The 17584-nt window shown below is 45.1% G+C and overlaps 1 protein-coding gene and 1 pseudogene across 1 annotated transcript in view; one reads left to right on the top strand and one right to left on the bottom strand.

Moving 5' to 3' along the window:
• The window catches only part of EMB2737 (embryo defective 2737), a 108346-nt gene that overhangs the window by 68708 nt on the left and 22054 nt on the right, over window positions 1–17584 (bottom strand). The window lies entirely within an intron of this gene.
• Window positions 10702–16024, top strand: LOC147423326 (uncharacterized; annotated as a pseudogene).

Genomic DNA, 17584 nt, shown 5'->3' with positions numbered 1-17584 from the left:
TCATCAGACCTTGCAATACTTCTTGACACAGTCAAACTGATCCGAAAGGCATATGCGATGGGCAAACATTCTTTCCATGTTCCACTTTCAGATTATGCATGTGGAAGGCAAGAAGAATGACACGTGACACATCCAACCCTATGTGTCCGTGGACAAGCTACAGCATGATCAGGGTTCAATCAGTCCAGTCAGTCTAGATTTAGAAGTGAACCGGCACTTTTGTGAGTCTATTCGTAGACCGTGCATGCCCAGGTCACTTAGTGTAGATGCATATCCTCTCGTTGCACACAACATGATCATAGGCATTTCCATCACAATCCTTCAGGGGAATTTTCCAATGCATTTAGCCTATTTTCCCTATTTTTGACATTTTTCACTTATTATTTTTAAGTGACTTTTGTTGGAAAGTAGGTAGGGCAATTTTGCTAAGTTTGTATATAAGCAAACTAGAGCTAGCACTAAATGGCAGAAGAGGCAACAAGAGCCAAGCTCAGCAGGCAACTTCTCAGCAAGACAAAGACCTTGGCGGTTTCCCCCACCAAGCAAGAAGGACCTCCCTTAGCGTTTTTGACAGAAGCATCTCAGGCTGGCGTTTTTGGCATCATCACACCATCGCCAGAAGACCTCAGCCAATAGCGTTTTGCATCAGTTTGCCATCGCCAGAAGATCACAGGAGCTAGCGTTTTTGACAGAAGTTTTCCCTAGTGTTTTTGGATCCCAACAGTATGCAGCAATGCAGCGATTTTCAGCAATAAAGAAGTAGCAGATTCAGGCCATAAAGAAATAGCAGATTCAGCCCGAAAAGAGCTCAGTTTTCGGCCCTTAAGAATCCCTGTTTTCAGCTCTAAACCTGCAGATTTTCAGCCACAAAGACCCACAGAAACAGCCCCCCAAATCAGCGTTTTTGGCTCGGTCGCAGATTTCAGCCCATAGCGTTTTTGGATAGCAGTAGAAAGATTGCAGATTTCAGCCCTTAGGTCGGTCTCGTCGTCACCGTTGTCATCACCGGGATAGCCTAGACTTGCATGAGTCCATGGATTCCATTTGTACCAGATTGTGCAGTCGATAGTATACCACTCTCATCGACGAGAGTGGGGCCTTCGGAGGAGGGTTTTACAACGTCTTCCGTGTCGTATCTCTCTTCTCTCTCGATCTCTCAGTCTCATACACTTACACGCACAGTGTCCATTCACTTTGTTTGTGATCATAGCATTCTCTCATTAAGAACGGAAGGCTCTACTTTCCATAAGAACAAAAGGAACCTTGAGCACAGTTCGGAGCACTCATCTTGAGCAAAAAGCAAACATTCATTCCGCTGCACCTAATATTGGTATCAGAGCTTTGGCATTGTTCTGTATCATTCAAAGAAAGAACCACAAGAATCACAAGAATCTTTTTTTGCTTGTTGCGGTCGCATGAACCCAAGTTCGCTTGGGCGAGTCGATTCCTAATCGTGTTTTTGAAGAGTGACAGGAATCCCAGGAAAGAAGGGCTTGTCCAGCCTCCCCTTGTGTCTCTTTTCACTCATTGAAAGCGGACCGTGCACTTAGCGGCCGGCCAATCGACGTGAGGTGGGAAAAAGCAACCTTGGTGTGAGCGCAAGGCCGCCAAGGGTGCGCCCGCGGAAAAGAGTAGAACTTGGGTGAAGAGAAGATCCTTCTCAAACACAGATTGCAAGCGAAAGAAAACCCTCAAGAACCTCAAGAACCTCAAGAACTCAAGACCCTCAAGAACCCAAGAACCCAAGACCCAAGTTCCTCGTGAACTTAAGAACCCAAGACCACAAGAACCCACGACTTTAGAATGGTCATCACTCGAAGCGGAATGGATACTTCGCTTGGAGGTGATGAGCATGAGAGAGGCAAAGAAGAATTTTCCCTACCAGGAGGTTTTTCTGACCCTTCCCCATCTGCGTCAAGGATTGCACTAACTCCTATGGAGGCTTTCGACAAGAGGATGATGGACAAGAAGTTAGAACGCGAAGAAAGAGAAGCAGACAAAAAGGCCTACGAGGAAGAAATGGCAGACATAGATCGTGACTACGAAGAAGTGGCAGCCATAGAGCGTCAGTGTGACTTGGAAGAAAAAGAAACTCAAGCCAAATTTGATCGCGAGACCAAAGCAAGAATGCAAGAGATGTTGCGACTCTTTTCTCAAGTTCAGGCACAGATACAAGAGATTCTGGAAAAGGAGACTCTCTCAGTCTCCTCTTCTCCAAAGCATGACACACAAGATTTGCATGATTATGAGAAGCATGATGATGATTTGATTGACAATGATGAGCATGATAATTTGGACGATAATGACGAGCATGATGGTTTGCATGATCAAGATGTGATTTCTCACAAGCATGATGAATTGCATGAAGACGATGTGATTGTTCACAAGGATGATGTGTTAGTGGATGCTTTTGCTAGCGAAGCTAACCTCGTTGTAGATTCGATCAATCTCGAAGAACCGATCTTGGCTCTTGAGTCCAGCTCCAAAGAACCCCCTCAGGAAGAACCGATCTTGGCTCTCGAGCCTAGGTCCAAAGAACCCTTACAGGAAGTATTATGTGTTCGCATGATTGATACGCACGCATTGTCGAGTGTTTCATTCGTGATTATTTCCTGTATTTTATTCAACGTCTTTATGTGATCCCTTTTCCTAGGCATGACATATTGTACGTTGAGCACGTTTCACTCATGAATGAGCACGAATGTATAGGGATTTTTCATGAAAAGCTGAAAAGCATGCATTCAAGGAAGTCACATACCATGTCTCTTCCTTGGCATGACACATTCGTAGAAAGAGCACATGAAAGTATGAGCACTAAGCATGGGCATTTCCGTTGTGAATTGCCAAAGTTGATTGATTTAGATCAGAAAGACAAGATTCGATCTCATTGTTTGCGTGTATGTGATGAACGGTTTGGCACTCCGTCTAATTGTTCATCTACATTGCATGCACAATCTTTGATGAAGACAAGATTTTTTCCACTCACTTTACATGGAATAGGTATGTTCATGGTTTTGTGTTGGAAATGGTTTCAGGAATTTTCAGCCATGGAGATTCTTGAAGAAGAAGGAAGCATGACTCTCGACGAAGTTGAAGCATTGAAGGAGCCACAGAAGACTTTGTCGCTTTCGGCGCGGCCCAAAGAAGCAAGCGTTGCAAACCTTTATGATGTTCAAGTACCGCACGACCCACACATCAAAGTGGGCTGACGAAGAGTCCCTTCCAGGATTCCAGATGCTACTGGTGATCTCCCTCGACGCCATACAGTTCGGTACTAGTACCTCACTTTGAAAAGGAGGGGATGTCACGTGACACATACAACCCTATGTATCCGTGGACAAGCTACAGCATTATCAAGGTTCAATCAGTCCAGTCAGTCTAGATTTAGAAGTGATCTGGCACTTTTGTGAGTCTATTCGTAGACCGTGCATGCCCAATCACTTAGTGTAGATGCATATCCTCTGGTTGCACACAGCATGATCATATATCATCATAAGCATTTCCATAATAATCCTTCAAGGGAATTTTCCAGTGCATTTAGCCTATTTTTCCTGTTTTTGACATTTTTCACTTATTATTTTTAAGTGACTTTTGTTGGAAAGTAGGTAGGGCAATTTTGCTAAGTTTGTATATAAGCAAACTAGAGCTAGCACTAAATGGCAGAAGAGGCAACAGGAGCCAAGCTCAGCAGGTAACTTCTCAGCAAGACAAAGACCTTGGCGGTTTCCCCCACCAAGCAAGAAGGACCTCCCTTAGCATTTTGACAGAAGCATCTCAGGCTGGCGTTTTTGGCATCATCACACCATTGCCAGATGACCTCAGCCAATAGCGTTTTGCATCAGTTTGCCATCGCCAAAAGATCACAGGAGCTAGTGTTTTTGGTTACCATCAGCCTAGCGTTTTTGACATAAGTTTTCCCTAGCCTTTTTGGATCCCAGCAGTATGCAGCAATGCAGCGATTTTCAGCAATAAAGAAGTAGCACATTTAGGCCATAAAGAAGTAACAGATTCAGCGCGGAAAGACCTCAGTTTTCAGCCCTTAAGAATCCCTGTTTTCAGCCCTAAACCTGCAGATTTTCAGCCACAAAGACCCATAGAAACAGCCCCCCAAATCAGCGTTTTTGGCTCATTCACAGATTTTAGCCCATAACGTTTTTGGACAGCAGTAGAAAGATTGCAGATTTCAGCCCTTAGGTCGGTCTCGTCGTCATCACCGAGATAGCCTAGACTTGCATCAATCCATGCATTCCATTTGTACCAGATTGTGCAATCAATAGTACACCACTCTCGCCGACGAGAGTGGGGCCTTCGGAGGAGGGTTTTACGTCTCTGGTGTCGTATCTCTCTTCTCTCTCTATCTCTCAATCTCACTTGCACGCACATGTCCATTCACTTTGTTTGTGATCATAGCATTCTCTCATTAAGAACGGAAGGCTCTACCTTCCATAAGAAGAAAAGGAACCTTGAGCACAATTCGGAGCACTCATCTTGAGCAAAGCACAAACATTCATTCCGCTGCACCTAACAAAGAATGTTGTGGCTGATGCGTTATCCAGAAAGCCACAAATTTCAGTTGTGTCAATTCTTTATCATCATGAGCTAGATGACATGAAGGATCAGTATACTGCTGATGAAGATTTTGCAAGGATCTTTGAACAGTTACAAGAGGGGCAACATCACGAGCGCTACCTCCTCAGAGATGATTTTATGATGATGCATGGCAGACTTTGTGTCACTAGGCCACTGAGACATAAGGTCATTGAAGAGAGTCATGTCCCACCATATGCAAGGCATCGTGGCATTGATGCAACAATTAAAGCGGTAGAGACATTCTTCTATTGGCCTACCTCGAGGAGAGATGTGGATGCCTTTGTGCGAGCATGCATAGTTTGCCAAAAGGTCAAGTTTGACAGACAAAAGGCACCAAGGTTGTTACAACCACTGCCGATTCCGGATAAGCCATGGGAAAGCATTGCTATGGAATTTATCTTTGATCTTCCAAGAACGCCAACAGGGAATGATGGTATATGGACCATTATCTGCAAGTTCAGCAAGCAGGCCCATTTTATCTGTCAAGAAGAAGATAAAATCTGATTAGATGGCACGCTTGTTCATGTACAATGTGTTTAAGTACCATGGCATGCCACAATCGATTATCAGTGATCGTAATCCTCGCATGACCAGTTTGTTCTGGAGAGGATTGTTTGAGAACATGGGCACTACGCTCAAGTTCTCGTCTTCGTTTCATCCACAAACTGATGGACAGTCAGAAGAGGCTAATTCTACTGTCTTAAATCTGCTGAAATGCTATGCGTCAGATAATAAGGGCAAGTGAGAACAGTATTTGCCTATGCTTGAGTATGCGTACAATAATACGCTGCATTCGTCTACTGGCAAAGCCCCTTTTGAGATTGTTGAAGGCGGCAAAAAAGTTCCTCCCATTTTGCATACAAAGGACAAGATCTTTGAGGCAGATCGATATGTTGAGAACATGGATGAGATGTATAAGAAAATTAATGTTGCCTTGGAGAAGACTCGGGCAAAACAAAAAAAGGCTGCTGATCGCCACTGTCATGAATTGCTGTTATCACCTGATGATTGGGTTCTGTTAAGGTTCGAAAAGGCAAGGTTAAAGAAAATGAAGGGCAAAGAACGGCTGTTTCCTAGGCTCAGTATGCATTACTATGGGCCTTTTCAAGTGCTTGACAAGATCAGTGATGTCGCTTACAGGCTGAAATTGCCTGATGCATGGAAGATTTATAATGCGTTTCACGTGAGTCTTCTAAGACCCTTCGTGGGTGATGTGCCAAAAGATATGCCAGATGAGGATCAGCCAGAAGTTGAGGAACTTCATGAGATTCTGGTACCTGAGCAAGTTTTGGCACATAAGGACAGAAAAGTTAACAAGACAGGTTGCAAGACGCTATTTAATGAAGTTCAAGAACTATCCGCCTATGGATGCAAAGTGGATGGAAGAGCATGAACTGTTAGAGTCACCAAATGTATTGCAGCTTTATCTTGAAGCCTTTGGGTTACAGCCTACTTATGACCCAACCCAACGTGTGCAAAGGAGGGGTAATGATAGAGCTAGTACATCAAATGTACATATGAATTCAGTGTAATAGATGGAAATGACAAAAGTAAGAAAGTCTCATTAAGTCATTTGTATCTATGTGTTACAACCTTTCTTGCGGATACATGCGATGATAAAAGATTGTAAATAGCACAAGATCATCAGTGGCGTGTATTTATGGTATACAATCGAGGACGTTTGCGATTTGAAGAGGGGGGTATGCCACGGGGACGTGGCAGCTGTTAACTATGTCACGAGGACGTGGCAACTGCTAAGTTTAGTTGTTGGTTTCTTTCCAATGGGTTTTGTTTTATTTTTGAGACTGTCTTCTTGAAGTAGCAAACGGTCGGACATTGTATGGCCAATGTGAACGGTAGTTTCACCCGCAGTGGTCGGCATTGGAATTCGTATGGTAAGAGGATGTCTAAGCTCAGAGCAAGATCATATAGGTCCCCCGTCGCACTTAGCAAGTTGGTGGATACTAGGAAGTGAACTCAATAAAGGCCTAAAGTCAAGTTGTGACTACCAACAGCAAGTATCCGACAGTTGGGCCACATTGCACTTTTGGATGCGGTCCCAATGAGGATAGATGGTCAGAAGACCATTGGGAGCCCGACGGAATCATTTCCTAAAATTTAGGGAACTGCTATTTTGGGCCACGAAATGTGTTCGCGCCATTACCTCCGGTATGTCTAGGGAAACATTTTACAACTCTGCCGCAAAGTCAACTGAGCAACCAATCGGGAGATTTTTAAGCGACAAACCCGAAACGGGAAAATGCTTGTAAATGCGCCAAGTGGCACATTTTTGTGCACTTCCTTAATGTGGCGCTGAATTTATAGCTGGGAGGCTCATTTTTGAGTTCCCTGCCATAGGTTAAGAGCTATGGAGTGCTTCCTTTCCCTCTATGTATAGTGTGGTGCCAGGAGTGATGCCCTGCACGCTACACACTACTCTCTCTCTCTCCCTTACATGCAGTTATGTGATGCCCCACAAGAGGACTTTTCATTTGACTGATATACAGTTGTGTGGGGTCTTGCGCGATTGCCGAGGCAAGAGCCTCTTGCACAGGTACTAGGTTAGCTAGTGGCTAATCCCCAACAGGTACAGGTGAATTTGGAGAGGTTTCACATGAGAAATCTCGTCCGATTCAAAGGGCAAGTAGCCCTACAGGTGCGGGAGCTCGAGGACTTGCTACAGATGTGACCGGCACGTGAAACGGAGCCTAAAACAGGGAATTACAGCCTGCTGTGTATTTTTGCAGGTTTAGGGTTTCGGCCCTAAACGGTCCCTAATACCCCCAGGAGGTTCGGGGACGCAAGGGGACCGCTGTACAGGTGATCTGGCGCATTTTCGGGGCAGAAAACAGAGAATTCAGCGTGCTGCAGATTCTCGCCAGGTTTTGCAAAGTGTCCGTATGCGTCGGGAAAGTCATCTATTGCGTGGGGATACTGACTGTGAAGCGTCCTAGTACAGTTATGCTGCCGAAATCGGGCCAGAACACGTGTTTCTTAGCCTGGATTGTGCGGGGCAGGAGATCACAGGTTTTATTCCCTCTGTTAAAGAATAAAGAAATACCGAAAGGGGCGCCGATTTTGGGGCCTACAGGTTGTCGGTGTCTCCTCGGAGCATTCTAGCTTCCGAGCCGTGTGTGTACTTAGGTGTTAATCCACGTTACAGGTTACCTTTGCAAAGTGCTCTGTGTGTGTCTAGAGTAAAGAATTTCGGGTGAAAGCTAACGCCTACCGCCCCACGGGCCGGTTTCAAGTACACATTTCATTATCATCTGATCATTGTACGGGTCTTCTGCTTTGGTAGTCAAAGGGGGGCAATCAACACCCCCTTTTTTCCATGGGGCGCCCAAAGTTGAGAGAGGAGGGTGATTTTTATCAGTGTGACTACAATGTGTGTATGTGTGTGTGTGTGTGTGTGTGTGTGTGTGTGTGTGTGTGTGTGACAGAGAGAGAGAGAGAGAGAGAGAGAGAGAGTAGTGGATGCAGGTGATCACAACTTTAATGGAAAGCTTGCCTTCTCCCTTGTCTCACGTAGGGTGATGATTTGCTCTCGCACATCTCTCTCCCCCTTTTGTGCACATAATCATTCCCCACTAGTTGGGCTTTTCAGATGACCATGTACAATTCTGAGGTTTTATGCGCGTTTGCCAAGGCAAGAGCCTTCTGTATTGCTAATCCCCCACAAGTACGCATAGTGCCATCACGAAGGATTGAGAAAACGAAGAGTTTTCTCGCGTGAAAACTCGTCCAATTCAAAGGAGAATCGTCCCACTGCGTGCAAGAGCACCTGAAACATGTGTAGACATGTTCGCTCTGCTCAAAACAATCCAAAACAGAAAATTACAGCCTGCTGTGTTTTTTTGCAGGTTTAGGGTTTTGCACCTAAACTGCAAGAGATCACAAAGGGAGCCTCAGGAAAGCCTTGGAATGCTTAAACAGGGTTTTGGCGCTTGACATTGACAAAGCAGAGAATTACAACATGTTGAAATTGACCTGCAACTCACCGAAAAGCTTCCAAAATGCAAGGGAAAGTGTCCTTGATGTGTACTTTTGACCTACAGGGGATTTTGTGCCGTTATGCTGGAAAAATTGGGTCAAAAACCTGCAATTACAGCCATGGACAGGTTTAGGCAGCTTGGTGAGAGTTAAGTGAAAGCGTTCATATCGTCTATTTGCAATAAGAATAAAGAAACACCGAGAGGGGGGCCAGTCTATGGGGCCTACAGGGTGTCACTATCTGCTTGGAAGCACTCTAGTTGCCAAGCCGTGTTTTTGTTTGAAGTGTTAAATTCCAATCACACGTTTATTCGTGAAGTTGCTTTGGGTCGTAAAGTTCAAGTAAAGATCGGATGAAAGCTACCGCCCTCTAGCAAGTCTACGGGCCGATTTCATGGTTCCGTCGCCGGGACAGAATGACTTTCTCTTTGGAGAGTGAGCCTTGGTTGGTTTTCGGCAAGTTCAAGTAAAGATCGGATGAAAGCTACCGCCCTCTAGCAAGTCTACGGGCCGGTTTCATGGTTCCGTCGCCGGGACAAAATGACTTTCTCTTTGGAGAGTGAGCCTTGGTAAGTTGGTTTTCGGCAAAGACACAAAGCACAAGAACTTGGAATTACTCCATGGATGACAGAGCGAGTGACACCAGAGAAGAGGGTTCCTTTTCACAGGCCATACAGGACGAGTGTCTCAGGTTGGCAAGGGCTCGCGACCACCATTGTCCATACCTTTGGTTGATGTGAGCTCCACAAGGTCAAGGGTTTATAATTGGGCAACTAGACGAGGATGCGTTCAGGACACAATTGGTTGTTGTTGTGAATGTGTTTTCTCGGTTGGTGTGGAATCAAAGTTACTTTGAACGAGAATGGGGGCCTCCGGAGCGGTACCGGAACAGAAACACCAGAGCAGTCCACTAAAAAACATTGAAATCAGCCTCAAAATAGCCTATAAGGGAGAGAGGGATGGAGGGATGGAGCTTGAGAGCTTGTGGCTTCAAGCTTGAGACAGAGGGTGACAGAGGCTAGATAGTAGAGCTTGAGAGTGCCAAGGGCCCAAGTGGAGAGCCTTGAGGGTGAGACAAGTGTCAAGCGAGGGGTGAGGGGTGAGCTTTTAAAGAAAAAAGGAAACCCTGCCCCCCCCCCCCCCCCCCCCCCCCTTTCCCTTGTGTGAGTCTTGAGAGGTTTGAAACCTCTCCCAAACAACCACCTCTCTCTCTCTCTTCCCCTCTCGCGCTCGCAAATGGTCACTAAGTTGAAATTCAAACACGGCTCAATTTTTTGAGTCTGCCCGCCTGTTCCAGACCCGTTTCGATCTCCGTTCTACTGTCACGTTCTAGTTTCGAAACGTTTTTCCGTTCTCGGTACCGTTTCAGCACCTTTAAACGGCTGGAACATCGTTTCGATAGTTTAGGGGCCGTTCCGCCTATTCCCTGTTACTATGTGCAGAATCCTAGGTTTATGGAATTTTTGCAAGCGCCACCAGTGTCATAGCAAACAAGGTAGCTTTCTCATGCAGGAGAGCCCGTTGAGGCTCAAGCCCAAGTCCCTTATGTATCTCAACAGAGCAGGCAACACTCACATGTTGCGGAGTCAGTTGGGGCTCCAAGAGAAATTCCTTCTGTCCACGAACAGGTGGTTGAGACGTCAGTTTCACAGGTTTTACCAGTTTAGCCAGCCACCTTTCAGAGTCCACATGTCGGATTAAATGGACAGGGCACTAATTTCCAGGTATCAGGTTTTTGCACCACCCACGGTACATCCTAGGTATTTCGGGGGTGGATCAGTGTTTCAAAGCATGGCTGGTTATGCGCCTGGAAACTTGCAATATATGCCAGGAGCAGTTTTTGGGGGTATGCAAGGCATGATGCCAAACCCCATGTATGGTAATATTGGCATACAGCAAGGGTTTCAGTGCAATCAGGGCCAGTTTGGGGTGGCCATAGGGCAATTTTGGCATGGCTGGTATTTCCGACCAGCGGGTAAATATGGCACCAGTGACTCAGAATGTCAATGGCCAAGGGGCACCAATAATCCCTATTATAGTACCCATGTTGCAAGCACTTTCCTACAATAATTGGGAGCACTAGAAAAGCCAAAACCATACAAAGAAGGTGGTGCAATTATGAAGTTTGATACTTTGAGCGGATTTGAGGATAAAACGAAGGCTCTCGCTTTCCTCCAACGACATGACACGGTTTCTGCAAGGGGGAATTTTACAGAGGCCTCCAAGATCAAGAAAGTTGCCACCTTCTTGAGAGGAAATGCGCGTTCATGGTGGACAACACTGTTGATGCAAGGACAAGCACCCGCCACACGGGTATATCTCAAGAAAATGTTTGCATTTGCGTGGCTGTCAAATGAATTTGAAGCTGATGTCATGACGGATTGGCACCAACTCAATGCGGCTTCTTGGAAAAGCTTAGATGAGTACAATCGGAAGTTTTGTAAAGAGTTGCTCTTAGTAACTTCCTACACGTTTTGTAAAGAGTTGCTCTTAGTAACTTCCTACACGTTTGTGCCACTGACAGAGCAGATTGAGGAGTATTGTTGTGGGTTGCCTAAAGGGCTTAGAAACTACTGTACGAAGAACAGAGTCGCACCCTTACTCAGCTTATGGAAGTTGCCAACACTGGTCATGCCTTGTTGAAGGGAGAAGACAATGGGTTCTAGGGCAACGTGAAAGGAGGCCAGCCCAAGACAAATTTAGCAAAGAAGCCCTTTGTGAAAGCGACTCTTGAAGCGTCTTACTTTTTTGACGAGAGAGAGAGAGAGAGAGAGAGAGAGAGAGAGAGAGAGAGAGAGAGAGAGTCTCCTGAACCAATCAACCTAGCAATGAATAATTGAATGTGTGTACAATGGAGGCAAGGGGTTGCTTCTATAGCAACCTCAATAAATTGCCCTACCCAGACTTTGACAAATAAGTAAAACAAATACCTAAAAGCCAAAATAAATAATGGATTCACATTGGGCAATTCACTTGAGATGCCAAAACTCTAACATCCTCTCTGCAGCTCATAGTGGACATCAATAGTGAGACCAAGTTGATAAAGAAGCTACCATGGACACCCCAAAAGTGGCCACCAACTGAATGCAAAACTCTAACATCCTCTCTGCATCTCATAGTGGACATCAATAGTGAGACCAAGTTGATAAAGAAGCTACCATGGACACCCCAAAAGTGGCCACCAACTGAATACACCTTGGTTTTGCTAGCCTCAACTCTATACCTGAGAATAATGCCCTCTTGAGCATCGGTTGCCTTTTAGAAAATTTGAACTATAGACCACACTACATCCAAGAATCCTCATTCGTGAACTGTGAATACATCACATCAACAATGGATTGGTGCACTCATCCATAGTGTTTTAGATACGTCTGATTGATTCCCTGCCAGCATAGTTACACGAAACGGCGTTTCGGGAGGGGGAAACGCGAACGGAGTTTCCCCACCGTTTCGGACCAGCCGAAACGGCGTTTCGGCATGCTATTTTTTTTAAAAGGTTCAATTTGGGCAAAAAATGTGAGTGCTGAATTTTACGAACAAAAACATGTGGACGATTTTTTGAGTGACGGAAACGTGTGGCACCGATTGCAGGTAGAGTTTCTACCCCTCTTTGCGCACCTCATCCTATGTTATTTGCGCTGCCATCTAAGACTATCTGAGTGCCTGATGTCACATGTCACTGTGTGTGGGTTTGGTGGGCTGAGTGTGTGCATTGTGTACGTACCTTGCAAGGCTCCTAGGTCTTCACGCACACCATCATAGACCCATATTGGAGGTATATGACCAAATTGGTTGGCTATGGAGGAAAAGGGTGCTCAAAAAAATGGAGATACAACTTTTGTGGGCTTGAGAAGACAGGGAATGTGGCTCGTGTGAAAGATTATCTTGGGCATGTACCTAGCAAGGATATGGCACCTTGTGAACACGTTCCAGATTATGTGAAAGCTAGCCTTACAGAATGGAAAGCAAAACGCTTGGCTTTGGTCGACATTGAAGAGGAGACTCAAACAAGTCAGAGTGCAGCAGAAGCAAGCTGATCGAGCTCAAAAAGAAGTCGATTGGAGTCCATAGCAGGAAGTGCAGGTGTGTCATCGATTTCTCATGCAAAAAGGACTCCTTTGCCAAATGTTGATGGAGGTAAAAAGGGGTCTATCACTCTCCAATCTGCAAGCATTAAAGCTGGCATTCAAAAGCAAGCTATGAAGATAGCTACCTGTTGAGGTGACATGCCTCTTCATAAGATGTGCTATTCCATTCAATGTGGCCAGAACTAAGCAATGGAAGAGGACAATGAGGGCAGTGAGTCGCATAGGATGTGAGTGGGAAGGTCCTTCATCTAAGACCTTGCGCACATGGGAGCTTAAGAAGGAGAAGATATGTGTAGAGACTCAGCTTGATTTCCTGAAGGAAATATGGAAGTATGGATGCACTCTGTGATAGACGGTCAGATGTGCGCAAGAGAAGTGTCTACAATGTCTTGATTTCTTCATGCAAGGGAACTATGTTTTGGAAGGCCATAGATGCTTCAAGTGCAGGTGTCACTGTCACAGGTGCTTATATCTTTGAACAAATTAAAAGGGTCATTGAGGAGATTGGAAAAGAGCATGTTGTGCAAGTAGTGACTGACAATGGCAGCAATTGTGTATCAGCAGGGCACATGTTGGAGAATGAGTTTCCTACCATTGTGTGGACACTTTGTGCTTCTCACTCCTTGGATTTGCTCATTGAGGATATTGGCAATATACCTTGGGTAAGTGAGCTCTTTGCTACTGCTAGGAAGATGGTCAAGTTTGTGACTAAGAGACATAAAGCACTCAGCATGTTTCGGGCCAACAGTACTTTGGAGCTCTTGAAGCCCTCCACTAGGTTTGCTTACATGTTCATTGTGCTTGAGCGTCTCATTAGAGTGCGACCAAATCTTATGCGCACCATTAGCTATGATGAATGGCTTGCTTGGAATGACATTACTAAGTTCCTTGAGTTCCGGCGTAATATTTTCAATGAATCTTGGTGGGTGGAGGCGGAGGCATTGGTAAAATCCCTGAATCCAATCTACACAATTCTTCACATCACCAACATGGAGGGGAGCACATTAATCTCCCATAATACATTCTAGGCTCCATTTAAGCTTTGCAAAACCAAGTGTTAAATGCAACTTTCCCCGCTTTATTGTCATGTGTCGTTGTAGAAACGCCTTGCCATTCGAGTCCTCTTACAAGATTGTGTTGTTGGTCCTTGTGAGAGGAATTGGAGTACTTGGACCCTCTTCCATACAAAGAAGAGAAATCTGAAATAAGTGACAACCTTGCAACTTAAGCGATTGGTGTTTTGTTATTGCAACTTACAATTGTTGGAGAAGCTTTCTGATTCCCCTGAGCCTACACACGTCAATGCCGATAAAATTGACATTGAGAAGATGCGTGACATTCCAGATATCCCACAACAAGAGCGTAATTTGTATGCCTTGCTCTATGAGGAGGCTATTGCTCCACCTCATGATACAAGGGGAGACCGGGGACGAAGGAGAGTTGCTCAAGTTGCTAGCACTAGTGTAGTTGTAGCTTCAACGAGTTCAACAGAGTCCTCTTCCTCTTCTTCCAGTGGGGAGAACGAAGAGGATGAGACAGAGGATGATGCTCAGCACTCAAATTCTTGAGCATGATCATTCACATTATGGACTACTATTTTGATTATGGACCCTATCTTATGTTTGAAGTGATTTCAGTGATATGTACCCTATTTTGATTATGGACCCTATCTTATGTTTGAAGTGATTTCAGTGATATGTACCCTATTTTGATTATGGACCCTGTCTTATGTTTTATGACATTGATGTTTTGGATCATGGATACTATGAGTCATGGCTCTTGACATTTTGATTGTCTCGTGTGTGATTGTATCTTGGTTTGACTCGTAATAATACTAGGTTCTGGTTTGAAAACAGTCTATGAGGTGGTAACTTATAAACTTGTAACCAGTAGGTTTACCGTTTGTGTGTTTGAGCATTAAGTCTGAAACTTTTGAATTAGGTCTTCTCATTTTTCACTTCAGAATACACCTATGGCCCCTCCTAGGCAACTTGTTTTGTGAAATACATTGTTTACAAATTGAAAAAACGAAGTGCCGTTTCTCAACCGTTTCAGCCTCGGGCGAAACTCTGAAACACCAACTTTTCGGGTGGTGACTATACCTACCAGATGCATGTGCCTTGAACTTCGACCTACGGGTTCAAACACCGATAACTTGAACTCCAACACAAGGATCCAAATTAATTATACGGGGCACTGTTTGCCCCTCTCTGCCACTCACAAGCCTCTCTCTAGCTAAAGCTCATGGCGGCACCAATCTCCATGTGACTATAAGGTGGGAGACCTTGCCAATGTAGACTCCACTACACCAACAGCCACTTTGTTGTTCTTCCCTGAGTTACTATCGCTGCTCTCCTCTTGATGATTGCTTTTACCTTTGTCCTTTGTAGAATCTGTCTTTGCCTATGGATTTGCAATCCTTGGCCAAATGACCACGCTTTCCACAATTGTAACAATGGTTCTTGGTCCTCTTTCTGGAATTCAAAGCAGCAAGTGCTTCCCCACCTATCTCAAAAATCTGAATTTTGCCTTGAGTTATCAACTCAACTTCCTCCTCAATGAGAAAAGAGCTGAGATTATCAAATTCCAGCTTTTCCTTCCCGACTTGTAGCCAAAGTGTCCTAGACACCGTTTCATACTCCTCAAGCACCTTCGTGAGAACCAGAGCAACTAACTGAGTACTCGTCAATGCACTTTTCATAGCCGATAGTTGATCATGAATAACTTCAGCCTTCATAAGAAATGATTGCATGGAACTTCCTCGTGGAAACTGGATGGCAAATAACTATCCAAGAAGGGTGACTGCTCACATCGTAGAATTCAATCAAACATTCCTACGAGCTTCAACCACATATCATTGGTAGTCTTCAAAGTCTGAATGGCTGAAGAAAGGTCTTTTGTAAGAGATTTTGTCACAAAATGGTGACGTGGCATGGCCTGGACAAGGGGCAGCAAAGCACCCACACACACACCCCCGGCTGGCAGGCCCATGAAAAGCTGCAATGACACGTGGCAAAAAACCCGAAATTCACGCACGCTGCTAACGTGGCTGGACTGTACAACAGTCTCCGCAATTTGCAACGCAAAAAGCACTGGCAAGCTGTACGAAAAAACCTACGCTGAATTTTGGCAGCTTTTTACTCTACGCAAGTTTTAGTAAAAGCTTTGGGGAAAAAAGGCTTGAGAGCTTTTGGGGCTTTGCTTTTGGCATCCGTTGTAACTCTTTATAAGTATGGTTTGGGTACCCACTTCTCAGAGCATCTGAATGCAGATTCTTAAGAGTGAGACCCTCCACTCCCTTGTACTTTGTGCAACAGATTTAATATAAAAAGAAATACAGAAAGGGGCGCCAGTCTTTGGGGCTAATATCTCTTGGCACAGAACTCTGTCGCGCCGGTGTCGAATCAAATTGTGAACTGTTTTGAAGTGAATTCATGTCGTGTCGCGGTAGATTCTTGACTTGGAGTGTCCAAGTCTGTTACAGTGATATCAGAGCACAACCGATTTCTCTTCTATCGGGAAATCCGATCCTTTTTACACGGCACTTATGGATTCAAGCAAAGGACAAACGACTTCCTCTGCATCTGGAGATAAGGGAGAAGATTCAACGAGCAAGCCGTGCATGTCCAGTCACTTAGAGTAGTTGCATATCCTCTAATTGCAAACCCAGTACCACCCAACATATGCATTGTCCAAGCAGAAAGTCCATTCCCGGCCAATTTTGAGACAGTAAATTTTCCAGGCAGTTTGGCATTTTTATTAATTTAATTTACCAATTTCCAGGGTCGTGGGCTGTTGAGAAGACTGTTCGACCCAAATTTTTACAACTATATAAGCAGACAGAGGGCGCCCATTTTTAGCAGAAGAGATAGAAGAAGTTCCAGCAACTTGCATTGTTCTCTCCTCAGCAAGACCGACAGAAGACAACCTAGCGTTTTTCAGCCAACAGCAACAGCCAGTGTTTTGGAGGCCAGTCCCTCTAGCGTTTTCTGGAACAGTTCCTCTAGCGTTTTCAACAGCAAATCTAGCCTAGCGTTTTGCAGTTTCCGGCACCAGATCAACCAAGACCATTAGCGTTTTCACATCTCAACACTTAGCCTTTGCACATCCCGCCCCTAGCCTTGTAGATCTCACCTACCCATAGCAGATCCTCGCCATATCGTCGAGACAGCCAGCATTTACAATTTCAGCCCGCTGTTTCAATATCTACGTTTTCAGCACATCGTCGTCGAGTCATCGTAATCGCCACCCTCGCCGACACAGTGTCAGAGATCAGCAAAAAGTCAACGTTTTGCAGATTTCAGCATTTCAACCCTAGCGTTTTTCAGTTTTCAGCCCGTCCTCGTCGTCGTCATCATTGTCGTCAACATCGTCGGCAAGTCCATTGCCTCTAGACCATTGTAACCGGATTTGTACAATCTATAGCATAGACCTCTCTCGCCATAGAGAGGGGGGCCCTTGGAGGAGGGTTTGAGAACCACCTGGTGTCGTAATCTTCTCTCTCTATTTCTCTCATTCTCAGCACTTTCATTCACAGTGGCATTCACTTTGTTTGTGATCATTGCACTCTCTCTCTCTAAAGGACGGAAGGCTCTCCCTACCGTAAGTAAAAGGAACCCTTGAGCACAGTTCGGAGCATGTCACAAACTGCTGACGTGTCAAAGCCTTGGAGAATGGAGCCAGGTTGAGGGGCCTAAAGCCTAAGAAGTCCTACCAACTTATGGGGACCCCGTCCGATGGGGCCCAAGTGACATAAAGGAATTAAAATAAAGCAGAACCCACCCACACACACACGCAGTAGCTGATGATGTGGCAGTTGTACGGACGCTCCGGATTTTGCGCTGACAGTGTTGACGTGGTAGATTTTCGCAAAACGCGCTAACAGTGGTGACGTGGGAGCTGTATGGATTTCT

The sequence above is a fragment of the Adiantum capillus-veneris genome, chromosome 26 (assembly GCF_014529385.1).
Source record: "Adiantum capillus-veneris isolate H3 chromosome 26, ASM1452938v2, whole genome shotgun sequence".
NCBI lineage: Eukaryota > Viridiplantae > Streptophyta > Polypodiopsida > Polypodiales > Pteridaceae > Adiantum > Adiantum capillus-veneris.
Note: the sequence above shows the minus strand (reverse complement) of the source record. Positions and strands in the feature narration are given on the sequence as shown.